The sequence below is a fragment of the Festucalex cinctus genome, chromosome 7 (genome assembly GCF_051991245.1).
Source record: "Festucalex cinctus isolate MCC-2025b chromosome 7, RoL_Fcin_1.0, whole genome shotgun sequence".
Taxonomy (NCBI): domain Eukaryota; kingdom Metazoa; phylum Chordata; class Actinopteri; order Syngnathiformes; family Syngnathidae; genus Festucalex; species Festucalex cinctus.
Genome location: NC_135417.1, coordinates 23164277 through 23177580, shown reverse-complemented (window position 1 = coordinate 23177580; position 13304 = coordinate 23164277).

Genomic DNA, 13304 nt, shown 5'->3' with positions numbered 1-13304 from the left:
CGTGCGTTTGCGTGCGTGCGTGCGCGTGCGTGCGTGTGCGTGCAAATACGTATAAATTTATACTCATTAATTCACCTAAAGCCTTATAAATATCCCATTACCCTTCGCCTTAACCAGGTACTTCAGAATCTTGCCAGAGTCGTGAAGTTTAAATGGTCAGGAGACCAGAGAAAAGGTCAGAAAAAAGTAAAGAGAAAAGAAAGTTAAATCAAAGTGAAATCCAGCACCGACCAAACACTTCCTGCCTTCCCCATGATTACAAAATCAAAGTCTTACGCCAACCCCGGAAGCCTCTAAATTCCAGCAAATTTAGCGAGATCTCAAGAGACCAGAGGAAAAACTAAAGAGAGGAAGGAGGGAAGGATCGATAAGGCAGAGTGAGATCCATAGAAGCCAGTACATCCAATCCATCAAAGTGAAATCCAGCACCAACAAAACCCCTGCTGCGTGGTTACAAAACCAGAGTCTTATGCCAACCCCAGAAACCTCAAGCTTCCAATAAATTGAGATCTCAAGTGACCAGAGGAAAAACTAAAGAGAGGAAGGAGGGAAGGATAGATAAAGCAAAGTGAGATCCACAGACACCAGCACCCACTGATTCAAGGGGCTGTGGGAGGGAGAGGCTACTTCTGTTGAGTTTCAGTAGATGCTGGTGCGACGGATCTGGCATGCATAAGGACCACCACCGAAGAAAGAAGCCGTCAATCGCGGTCCAGCAAAGCGAGCACCGCACCCCCCCCCCGAAATCCCCAGGCCGCGGCAGCACCAAGGCCACCCCCAAGCCACCCGAGCGGACACCGGTCGGCGAGCCGACCCAGACGCCCGGAACACCCCCGCCCCAGTCCCGGCCCACACCCCCGAGCCCAAGGCCGCAGAACGAGGCCCAGCGGGCCCCCACAGCGCCCCACTGGTCCCCAGCCCCCATCCCCCCACGACCCCCCCGCACCCCACCCAAACCCGCCACCCACCACGACCCAGGCCCCACCACCCCCGGCCCCCAGACCCCCGAACACACCCCGACCCCCAACACCCAACCCCCCACCCACCCATACCTCCACCCCCCCCCCCCCCCAAACAAGCGCCCCCCCCGACGACCGCCAACCCCCCCGCGAACCCGGCCCCCCGCGAGCCCCCCCCCCCCCCCCCCCCACACCCCCGGAAACCGGCACCGGGCAGCAGCGCAGAGAGGGAAAACGTGCCCACCCCACCTCCAGCCGTGCGAGAGTAGCACAGCGGCGGGAGGGGGGAAGCAGAGGAGGAAGCACCAGGGGAAAAGGCGGAACACCAGAACACCGAGCCCGGTGGGGAGAGGCCCCGGTCGTCACGCCAGCGTAATAGTGACACCTAACCCTGTTACTGAGTCCGCCAGCTCGCCGACTGGCGAGCTCTACCCTTACACCGTGAATGTGGCCCCACCCAGTGTATATACAAGTGTGTGCGTGTGGTGCATTAAAATTGGGAGCAGGTGAGTCGGAGCAGAGGGAAAAAATTTCCCCTACTCCGGCACACCCGCATCCCGCCCCCCAAAAAAAGGAGGGACAAAGTGGTGGGGCAGGGACACAGATGGGGGGGACCACAGCGCTGCCAGGCACTGCAGTCCATCCCCTCTGATGGCTCCCCGCCCCAACTCACCCCTCCCCTTGGACATGAAGTGCATTAAAATTGGAGGGGAGTTGAAGGGTGAAGACGGTGTTTCCACCCTTCCCCACCCCACCAAGAAATGTGTGCCCTATGTGTATATTTACAAAGTGTATAGTGCAAAACTAGTGAAGTGAGTAAGAGGAGCGACCAGCGGGGCCTCACCCAACCCGGCGGGTGTAGGTGGCACGCCCGTCCCCCAGCACCCCCCACCCGCCCCCCACCCCACCCATCTGGCACCACAATAGGCGGACCGCCAGCGCAGCAGGGCTACTGGACAGCCCACCGGCCACCGGAGCCCGCCCGGGGCGCCAGGAGTTCTACCGGAGTGGGGCAGGCCTCAAACCCCCGCCCGGCCCCCAGAGCCCGACGCCCGGGCCGGGGAGGGAGCCCCAGGCCCAGGGAGAGGGAGGGGGAGGGGGCGGGGGCAGACAGGGAAGGGGGGAGGGGGAAGCGGGGGGAAGACGAAAAGAAGGCGAAAGGGCGGCTGCAGGGCAGGAGGGGGGGGGGGGGAGGGAGGGCGACAAGGGAAAAGTGACCGGGAGGCAGAGGAGGATGGGCGGGAGGAGGCGAGGAGGGAGAGGCGACGGGGGGGAGGAAGGGGGAGGGGAGAGGGAGCCACGGGGCACACCAGAGGCCCACCCGCCCCGAACCGCGCCGCCGGGCACGGAGCAGCGGACCGCGCCGGGACGGCGCCGCCCCGGGCACCAGGGAAAGCACCCCAATACCGCACCCCACAGGGGGCCCAGGGAGCGGCCAAGACGCAACCGCTACCGAGCAGACAACAGGGGGGGGGGGGGGTTGCTCTCTGAACTTCTTAATCCAACTAACAATCGTTGATTTTGATGGAAAGTTGCGACAATGGAAACGCTTTCGAAACTGAATCTGTACACTCTGGTATGATTTTGTCGCAAAATAGGTCTCCAGGGAGAATATCTTCTGCTGATTTGTCCAAGACATTTTCAGGGCAACTATAGCTGCAAATGATCATCCATAGGTTCACCTTTCACGTCCTGCAACAGAAAAAGACATTCGTTAAAAAATGGATTTTTTATCGAATAAAATATGGTTACGCATCTTTTTGGGTCACCCTGTATATATAGACCCACCTTGGTCAGCAAACAGAAAAGACGATTGGACTGAAGGATGGTATTATACAATATATAGAAGTAAATAATAATGGCGAGGTTGACCCAACTGTAGTATGGGACGCGCTCAAGGCGGTTGTTCGAGGAAGACTGATAGCTAAAACATCATGGCTTAAGAAAACATGGGTGAAAGCATATCAAGAGGAGTGTGACAAACTTAAACAATTGGAGCAAGAATTTATGAGAACAAGTTTAAAACGAACTAATGTCAGGGTTCCAGCTCCATGAGCCCTGCGCCCCTCCTTCCTCCATGTATGTGTGTTGTGACAAGGCAGCTAATCAGGTGGTTGAGAAGCAGCTGGAGCCGCAGCCAGGTGTGGATGATTACCTTGCCAGCCTACTTAAGCCAGCCTCGGCCCACATCTCGGCGCCAGAACGTCTTGAGTAAAATACCAGTCAGTAGTGTCCTGTTGACAGACTCACTTGTTCTGCTTGCTCTGTAACTTAGTGTGTGTTGTGCAAATTATCGTCCTATCTCAGTATTGAATATAGACTATAAAATATACACGTCAGTCATATCAAAAAGGATTAACTCATTCCTGTCTCAACTAATTCATGAGGACCAAACAGGTTTCATACAGGGGCGACAGACACATGACAACATCAGGAGTACTCTTCACATTACGGAAAGAGCCCAGAGAAAAGGAAAGAGTACAGCTCTATTAAGCATGACATTGAAAAGTCATGATGCCGCTGCTCTCGTTGCAGACATTCAGTTTGTGGGTTGTGTGACTTCTAAAACCATGCAGTTTGAGCCTATTGGTAAAGAAACTGCACTAGAAATATGTACACGGCTTAAATTGGAGTGTGAGAAACCTGATGCACCCGAGTCTGCAACTGTTGGTTTATTAGGAACTCCATGCAAAAAAGAGAAGATTGTGAGTGATGGGAACTGTTTCTTTCAAGCAGTCTCTCAAGCTGTGAGTGGCTCACAAAAGAACCACGGAAAAATCAGACTAGCTGTTGTAAAACAAATGGAATCCAATGCAGTTATGTATAAAACATTTTTAAGAAGCGAATACTCTTCAGTGGAAGAGTATATATATATATATATATATATATATATATATATATATATATATATAAAAAAGTGTAACGTTGGCAGTTGGGCTACTGAAGTAGAGATCCAAGCAGCGGCAGATTGTATAGGAGTAAATATATTTACATATTTACATGACAAGTGGCTAGAATATAGTTCAAAATCAAAACAGGGAATTTACTTGGAAAATTGCAACGTGAGCATTATGAAACAGTTATTTATGTACATTATCCTCAATTGCATAACTGTTACGGTTTCTGTAAAGTTGAAACATCTGACTCCAAAGCATACAATTTCCGGAGGCAAAATGCAATCCAAGCTTCATGCATAAACTTAGAACCTAAGACAATAGACACTGCTGAGTCTATTGCCAATTTAAATGACAATAATTATTCCAAATACTTGAAGAGGAAATACAGACAGCAAAAGAAAATGAAATATCTGGATAACATGTTGCATAGGCAAAATGTTAGGGACAAGAGTATGAAGGCATATCACCAAAATCCAGAAAAAAAGAAAGAAATGTGTATGAAGAATTATCAACATAATCCATTATTGCATAAAGAAAAAATGAAAGAAATGAGTATGAAGAAATACCACCATAATCCTTTGCATAAAGAAACAAAAAGAAAGAAATGACTATGAAGAAACACCGGTAAAACGCATTGCATACATACTCAGCCATCTAACGTCTCTCAAGATGTCTTAAGATGTCTTATGCCAATGTCAGACTACGCGATTTTCTTGTCTTACACGACAGTTGCGCTGTCACATTACCCAACAAATTCGCTCCGTGTCGTGGACGGGGCGTGTAGTCACACTACACGTCTGAACGCAACAAGACACCAGCCGATCATCGCGTGTTGTCTTGCCAAGAGAGACGCGTCGGCCACTGTTTGTCGGGGAGGTGGGACAAAAAAAAAAAAAAAAAAAAGAGGCAAGGACAGGGAGTGTTTGCGTGAATGGAGCACGCATGGGACAAGTGTGAACATGTGAGCACATTGCTTGCACTCTCTGCTCCACAATAGTGTTTAAAATATGATTTAGTAGCCAACACTGTATTTTAATTTATTTAGGCCTATATGCGCCGGGGTAATGACATCTTGTTTTATTATTTTATCAAACACTGAAATATTATATTGAGTATTTTTTACTGCTTCATTTATTCATATTTGATTTGTTTTAGTACGGTGCATTGGATAGTACGCCACTCACTCCGAGGGGAAAAAAAAAACTTTCAAGTGAGAGCGGGTGACAGTTAAGGCGGTGAGGCCTGGCCCGACTATATGAAAATGTGATCGATCCTCACTAAATATGTGCCCATCTCATATGACCAAATTTCTGAAATTATTAGAACAACAGTCACAATATATTTTGGTCCTCTATTCATGTCGCTGTTGCCTGATGGGTTGCACGGTGCGTGCGCGCTCCATGCAGCCGCAGCGCTGCAGCGGGGCGCTTTTTTTTTTCTTTTTTTCTTTTTTCCCCCTCGAGATGCACCTGCCTGGCCCCATCCCATGAAATATCCAGGGGATAAATAAATAAATAAATACATAAACGAATAAATAAACAAATGCTAATAAAATAAAATAAAAATGCTAATTAAAAAGAGCTATAAAGTGCTGTTCAGTGTGTGATTGACGTTTCGCTCCCTCTCGCTATTGGTCAATGCTGTGGAACCAAACGGACGACGACGTAGGTATGTCACATTATGCGTCAAGACGAGCAAAAATTCTAACATGCTAGACTTTCGTCGTGATGGTCGTGAACCGTCCCGGACAACCTGCGACTAGTCGTTGAACGTGTCACACTACACGGGCGACGCTACGTCAAGACAACCCAAAATCGTTTACGACATACCCCGTTTGCCCGCGACACGTCGGTCGGGCTGAAATCGGGCTGTTTTCGTGTAGTCTGACATCGGCATTAATCAGCAAAATAAAGACATCTCAAGACATTTTGGTACATCAAGATGTCTTAAGACAAACATTTGAAGACACCATTCTTTGACAGAACAGCAGATGTGATGCCCCCAAATAGATTTTTGTGTCTTAAAGACACTGAATATCTAAAGACATCTTAAGACATATTTCCATGCACATCTTAAGATGGCTTGAGACACGGTATCTTGAGAGAAGCAGCACATGGGAAAACACCCAAACAGATTTTTGTGTCTTGAAGATGTTTAATGTCTTCAAGACATCTTCAGACATATTTCCTTCGTCTTAAGACATGCAAATCTTAAGATGACTTGAGACATGGTATCATGAGAGAGCAGCACATGGGATGCCCCCAAAGACATTTTTGTGTTTTCGTGTTTAGTCAAATCTGTGCAGGAGCATTCAAAAGCAACATACAAAATCATGTAAAAAGAAAGGCACAGATTGTCGTTTATCATTATCCCAAGCCAGCATCTCTTAGGACGTTTATTTCTAGGTGCAAAATTGATGAACATGGCAAAACCCAATACAAGTGTAAGGAAGGTAACAGATAATGTAGCCAAATGTTCATGTGAAAATGAAGGTCAGAAACATCCTGCCCCAGCAAAAGAAATTATGAAAGCAATTAAGACCACTCTTCCTGATAAAAATGCAAGCTACAACACTGTTGAAGATTTGTTTGAAAGCCTAGGTATAGATCAAGCAATGTTTGAGGATGCATATCAATGTGTTCGTCGAAATACACACGTTCTGCAAAGGGATGTAAACGAGGTTTGGGTAAATCCGTGCAACAACTCACTGCTAAAATGTTGGAATTCAAACATGGACATACAGTTTGTTATTGATGCATACGCATGCATAGTGTACATTATTTCTTACATTTCAAAGTCTGGAAGAGAAATGGGACTACTGCTAAGTAATGCACAAAGAGAAGCAGTAAAAGAGGGAAATATTTCAGCCAAGGATGCATTGAAAAATCTGGGCAATGTTTATCTGCATAAAAGAGAGGTGTGTGCTCAAGAGGCAGTTTACCACTTAACAAATATGCATCTGAAGGAATGCTCAAGGAAAGTTGTATTTGTACCAACAGGGGACAATCAAGTGAAAATGAGTTTGCCTTTAAATGTGTTAAGACAAAAGGCAGCATCACAAAATCTTACCACGGAAGATATGTGGATGACCAGTACTGTTGACCGGTATAAAAATAGACCAAATGACTTTAACTTTAAAACACTGGGAGACTCGGAATTTTCCTTTTTCACTGCATGCCTCCCCCCTTTGCAGAACTAATGATTTCCTCTCGAGGTGTTCGTTGTCTCCATTGAGCTGCAAATTGTTTTGCAAACAATTGTGTGAGCTCTTTGAATCCATTGCATTGCAAATTGTTTTGCAAACAGTTGTGTTTGAGGGTGGAGGGAGGGGCCAGTAGGCACTCACCAACATCCTGTTTTGTCTTTTGAGCCAAGAAACATTTTGAATTTGCCGTAAAAAAAAATGTTTTTATGACAATAGCCTGTCATTTTATGAAGAGCATAGTTGCATCAGAAGTATTTCTATTGAAAATCTATCGTAAATGGGAATTTGATTGCAGTCGACACACCAATAATAAAAATCTACTCTGGAAATATCACATATTCCGAGGACAGAGGAATGAAATTACCACCCAAACAGTTCAATTTCAGTTTTGAAAAAACAACACAGGAACAGAAGGTATAACTTCGAAAATAATGTTTTTATTTCACATGAAGATGTGCAGTCTGACTACATACGAACAAAGCGCTACATATAAATTGGAGAAATGTAGCATACAATTGTCCCATCTAGCAGTTTCCACATTCCCAAAAAATCCTGATCCATTACATGTATTCATTACAGGTGGCGCCGGGACAGGAAAAAGCCACCCAATAAAAGCTATTCAGTATGAAGCAACAAGTTTGTTGTCAACACTCTGCCGCCTTCCTGACAACATTTATGTTTTGATAACTGCTCCAACAGGAATTGCTGCATACTATTTGCATGCATCAACTATTCATCACACATTTAGCATCGGCAAAGTTTGTCGCTTACCGTACACACCATTGGGTGAAGAAAAGCTCAATTCCTTACGCGCCAATTACAGTGATTTACAGCTGCTCATAATTGATGAAATATCAATGGTTGATCACAAAATGTTATCGTACATTCATGGCAGATTAAGACAAATTAAATACACTGGTGACATTTACCCATTTGGTAAAGTAAGTGTAATTGCTGTTGGAGATTTTTTCCAACTAACTCCAGTAAAAGGAAAACCTCTGTATGTAGAAGATGTCGGTTTCTAACTTGTGGTTTGATCGATTTAGAGTTGTGGAACTGACAGACATCGTCAGGCAGAAAGACCATGTGTTTGCCGAGTTGCTGAACAGAATAAGAACTCGTTCCAAAGGCACCCCAATGTTAAAAACTGACATTGAAGCACTGAAACGTTGTGCAACTGGCGAAGAAAGCGCAGCATTGCACATATTTCCTACAAACACACAAGTAAACGAATACAACATTCAGCAGCTAATCAAAACTTGTCCTGAATATATCGAGATAGGTGCTCAGGATTTTGTACCTAATAAAATAAAATGGGAAACTTGAGTTAAAAAGTCGACATCACACTAACGCTAATGACACGTTTGGCAGAAAAGTTATTGTTGGGAAAAGATGCATGCGTAATGTTATGTAAAAAAGTGGATGTTACTGACGGTCTGGTTAATGGCGTATGTGGAACTGTAACACATATTGTTACTTCTCTGAATAACAGGTTTCCCCAAAAAGTGTATGTCAAATTTGATGATGATCAAATTGGTGCACAGAGTAGGAAACAATCTGCAGGTTCCAATGCATTTGTTTCAATGGGTTCCACTGCTATTGAACCAGAGGAAGACCGGGTCACAAAACAAGGTGGTTTGCGCCGACAATTTCCTCTTAAACTTGCCTGGGCTTGCACAATGCATAAAGTACAAGGAATTACAGTTGACAAATTTGTAGTGTCCCTCAAAAACAGTATTTTCTGCAGGACAGGCATATGTGGCTCAAAGTCGTGTTCCCAGTTTGTCCGGGTTGGTAATTCAAGATTTTGAAGATAAAGCGCTCTCTTGCAAGGATAACATTAAGGATGCAATTGAGAGTATGCCCAAATTCCTGGTTGAAAACATGACAAAATCCAATGTCAACACACATACTTTTTCTGTGTTTGTGATGAATGTGCAAAATTTGCCTTGTCAGACAAACTTGTAACAGACAAAGGATACACTCAGCTTGTCACACAACCCACAACAGAAAAAGGCACACTAATTGATCATGTGTATGTGAAAACAACAAATTATGATGTACAATCAATTGTGAAGGGATTTTATGTTTGTTTACAATTAAATGAATGACACAGAAAAATAACTTGCTGTCATGTTTTGGCTTTGTGGGGGTGGGATTTTGTTTTCTTTTGGTGTTTTTGGTCGTTTGTCATGTATTCCTTGTCTCTTCCCTTGTCCCGTTATGTGTAACCATGTTCACCTGAGTGTGTCTTCCCTTCCCACTGTGTTGACCAATCAGCTCCCCAAGCCTCTTGTATCTTGCCCAGGTGTCTGTTGTTTTCTCGTTACCATGTGTATTTAGTTACCCTGCTTTCTTTCAGTTCTTGTTGAGTCATTGTTGTTGTGCCTGTCATTGTTACTGTTATTGTCCCTGTTCCTGTTATCCATGCCATGCCTTGTGTTTGTTTTTGACCTTGTTAATTTGTATTTTTCCATAGTACCTTGTTTACATTTTTTGTTAATTAAACCTATTTTTTACTTGCATCCCTGCCTTGCCCTGTTTTTGTTGCCCCCTGCATTTTGGTCCTGCCTCCTACACCCCCCCATCGTGACACTTGCACACTCAAAATTGCAGAGCTGCCAGCTTAAAGAAACTTACTTCCCGAACAATTCCTGTGATTTTTTTCCCCCCCTTCTCTCTTTATAGTTTTAAATTCATGCCAATCACGTCAAAGGGGGTACCATAACGGTTTACATTCCAACATTTACCTCTTAATATTCTTTACTTGCTGTGAAACGACAAAGTACTGTAACGCACTGAATTGATATTTTTACCCACCCCTTTTACACACTCATATTTCATTAAACTACACATTGCCCTGTCTTACTGATGTACCCCCCCCACCCCCCAATCCCTCTCTCACTCCCACTTCTTCACACTCATATTTTGCTAAACTCGTCCATCTTTAACAACTGCAGTCCTATGAAGCCCTTTGAGTCTTTTTTTTAATGATGAAGTGCACAAATTAATTTGCTTAACTGTTGTACAAATAAATTTGACTTACCTGTTGTACAAATAAATTTGACTTAACTTTACACTTACAACTGATGTAGTATGAACTAACTTAGCATGCATTGAGAACAAAAATAAATTTGGACAATTTTGTATATGAGGTTTTGTGGTTTTCCTTGTACGGTTAGAGGTTTAGATCAGTTGATTTTACTCATCTTTGTCAACTCAGCGTCAAATTCCTAAAGCCCCTTGAAAGTCTTTTGATTAATGGCTACACAAATACATTTGACTTAATGGTATACTTATAATTGATGTAGTTGTAACTAATACTTAGCTTTGGTTGGTAACAAATTAAAATTTGGTAAGTTTGAAATATTTAATTAACACCGCCATTTAAATAGATATCAGTATTTGCAATTTAAAAATATATAATCAAAACACTTGAAGATTACTCATACCCCAAGGGTCTGTGCTAGGTCCTAAACTATTTATACTGTACATAAATGATATCTGTTGTTTCTCAAAAATATTCAAAAGTGTCTTATTTGCTGATGACATAACTCTACTGTTCAGGAGAAAACCTGAAGCAGCTTCTGACTATTGTGGGGTATGAATCGAATACATTCAAAAATTGGTTTGACATGAACAAATTATCATTACATTTATATAAAACCAAGTTCATAGATTTTGGCACGAGACAAATCACTCATCAAGTCAAAATTATGGTGAATTCAAATAAAATAGAAAGGGTGTATGAAAATAAATTCCTTGGAGTAGTTATTGATGATAAATTATGTTGGAAGCCACACATAGAAAATGTCAAAAGTCATAGGGATACTCTATAAAACTAAGGATGTCTTAAACGTGAAATCATTATATACATTATACAGTTCATTATTATTTCCATATTTTACTTGTGTGGAAATCAGGGGAAACGCAAATAAAACAAATACCAACCCTGTTTTCAAGAGCCATAAGAATTATTAATCAATTAAAATATACATATTCAACACATTCACTATTTATTAATTTAAATACAATGGAATTTTATGACTTGTGTGAGTTTAAAATAGAAAAAGTATGTATGTTTGGATAGGTCTGATGCCAGTGAACATTTTGAGTGGTGGAAAGTAAAAGAATATTCATAAATTACTTAGTTATCACACTTAGAATGAGTTTACAATTGAATGTTGTCATAGAGAGGCCTTCGGGCCTCGATTATAAACATACATGTCAAGTTTGGAATTTTTTGGAGCATGTACCGGCGAGTTATTAAGCATATCCTTTTTCATTGCGAACCGTGTTTACAATGTTTGTAAAAATATAGTTTTTTTAATTTTTTTTATGGATGCCTCAAGGGCTAGGTGGCGCTACATATATAACTGAATGTTGTCATAGAGATACCTTCAGGCCTTTACTATAAACATACATGTCAAGTTTGGGATTTTTTGAAACATGTACCGGGGAGTTATTAAGCATATCCTTTTTTATCTGAAAACACAAAATTTGATGTCCCACCCTCATCATATAGTACTCCGAAAAGTCAATATTTTTTCCCCTGTCGTTGGCTCAGGTCTTGACATGGTCCAGGTCAGGTTTGAAGCAAATTAGATGAAACGCGTAGGAGAAGTGGGGAAAAGTATGCCCCCAGTAAATGTGCAAAAATCGTCAAAATGGGACATTCAAAAATTTGTAGCTCACTTCCTGTTCATTTTAGCATATGGGTCCAAGAGACTTTTTTGTAGGTCTTGGGCTCCCTCATACACCTAAAAATTTCTGTAGATCTTGCTTAAACGTACAAACGGGGCTGCTTCATTAAAAATTTCTTTTTTGTAAAAATGGCACAGTCCTCGATAAAATATTGCTCATTTTGCCATTCCAGATGTGTGTGCCAAGTTTCATGTGTTTCTGTGCCAGTTTAGGCCCTCAAAATTGGCGTTGTTTTCTTGGCGAATAGCGCTTAGCCACGACCACAGCGATTCGCGAAAACTGACAAACTTCATGTTGTGACATCATGAAGGCCGAAACCCTCATCTGAGCAAATATGAGGCAGGTCCAGTTAACGTGGTTGGAGAAAAACTTTTAAGAAAAAAAAATCGCCACGAGGTGGCGCTATCAGTAAGCTGAAATATAAGTTCGTAGATGTCTTAAGGGCTGGACTCTCATCAAATGTGTGAAATTTTGAGAAGATAGGATCATTTGGGTCAAGTTTGGCGAAAAGTTACAATATTCGCTGCAGGGCATGATCAACATCTTAAGGCTTTTCTGACCAATTTTTAACTGTATCCCTTCAACGAGCTTGGCACAACAGATAAAAATGTAAAGTATGACATTTATTGTCACCACTAGGCGCGCTATATGTGTAACTGAATTTTATCATATAGATGTTTTTAGGCCGTGACTAGGCCAGGAGCTTGTACATGGGAGTTATTAAGCATTTGCTCTTTTTGGACAAATGAAATTTTGAAGGCAATATTTGATGCTCCGCCCCCGCCATATAGTTTTTCGAAAAGTCAGGATTTTTTTGCCCAGATTTTGTGTCTGGTGTTGAGATGATACATGCCAAGTTTGAAGTCAATCGGATGAAAACTGTTTGCAAACGGGGAAAAAGTATGACCACCGTGAATGTGCCAAAATGGGCCACAATTGGACATTCAAAAATTCATAGCTCATGTCCTGTACATTTTAGGAAATGGCTTCCACTGACTTTTTTTGTGCGTCTCGGGGTGCTACACGTGCCTGCCAATTTTCGTAGCTCTAGGTCAAACGGGCCGGGATTGGTTTTTATTTTTCTACGCTAGGGGGCGCTATAGACTCGCGTTGTTATGACAACTTCATAATATAAAATTTTACGCCGGGCCCGAAGAGATTGCAAAATGTTTAGGCACTCAAAAATGCGATCGTTTGCGGAGAAGAAGCAGAAGAAGAAGAAGAAGAATTCTTACAAAAACAAGAGGGACCTCGCAGCGTTCGCTGCTCAGGCCCTAATAATCCAATCGAAAAACAATAGGGACCTCGCAGCGTTCGCTGCTCGGGCCCTAATAAATGAAAACACTTTTAGATTATAGTTTTTTCAAAATAAAAATAAGCCACCCTTTGCTCTGATTACGGCTTGGCACATTCTTGGCATTCTCATCTCTGGGAACTCCTTCAATACGATTGGAAAACTATTTCAGGTGACTCTCTTGAAGCTCATCGAGGGAATGCCAAGAATGTGCAAAAAAAAAATAAAAAATCAGCGCAAAGTGA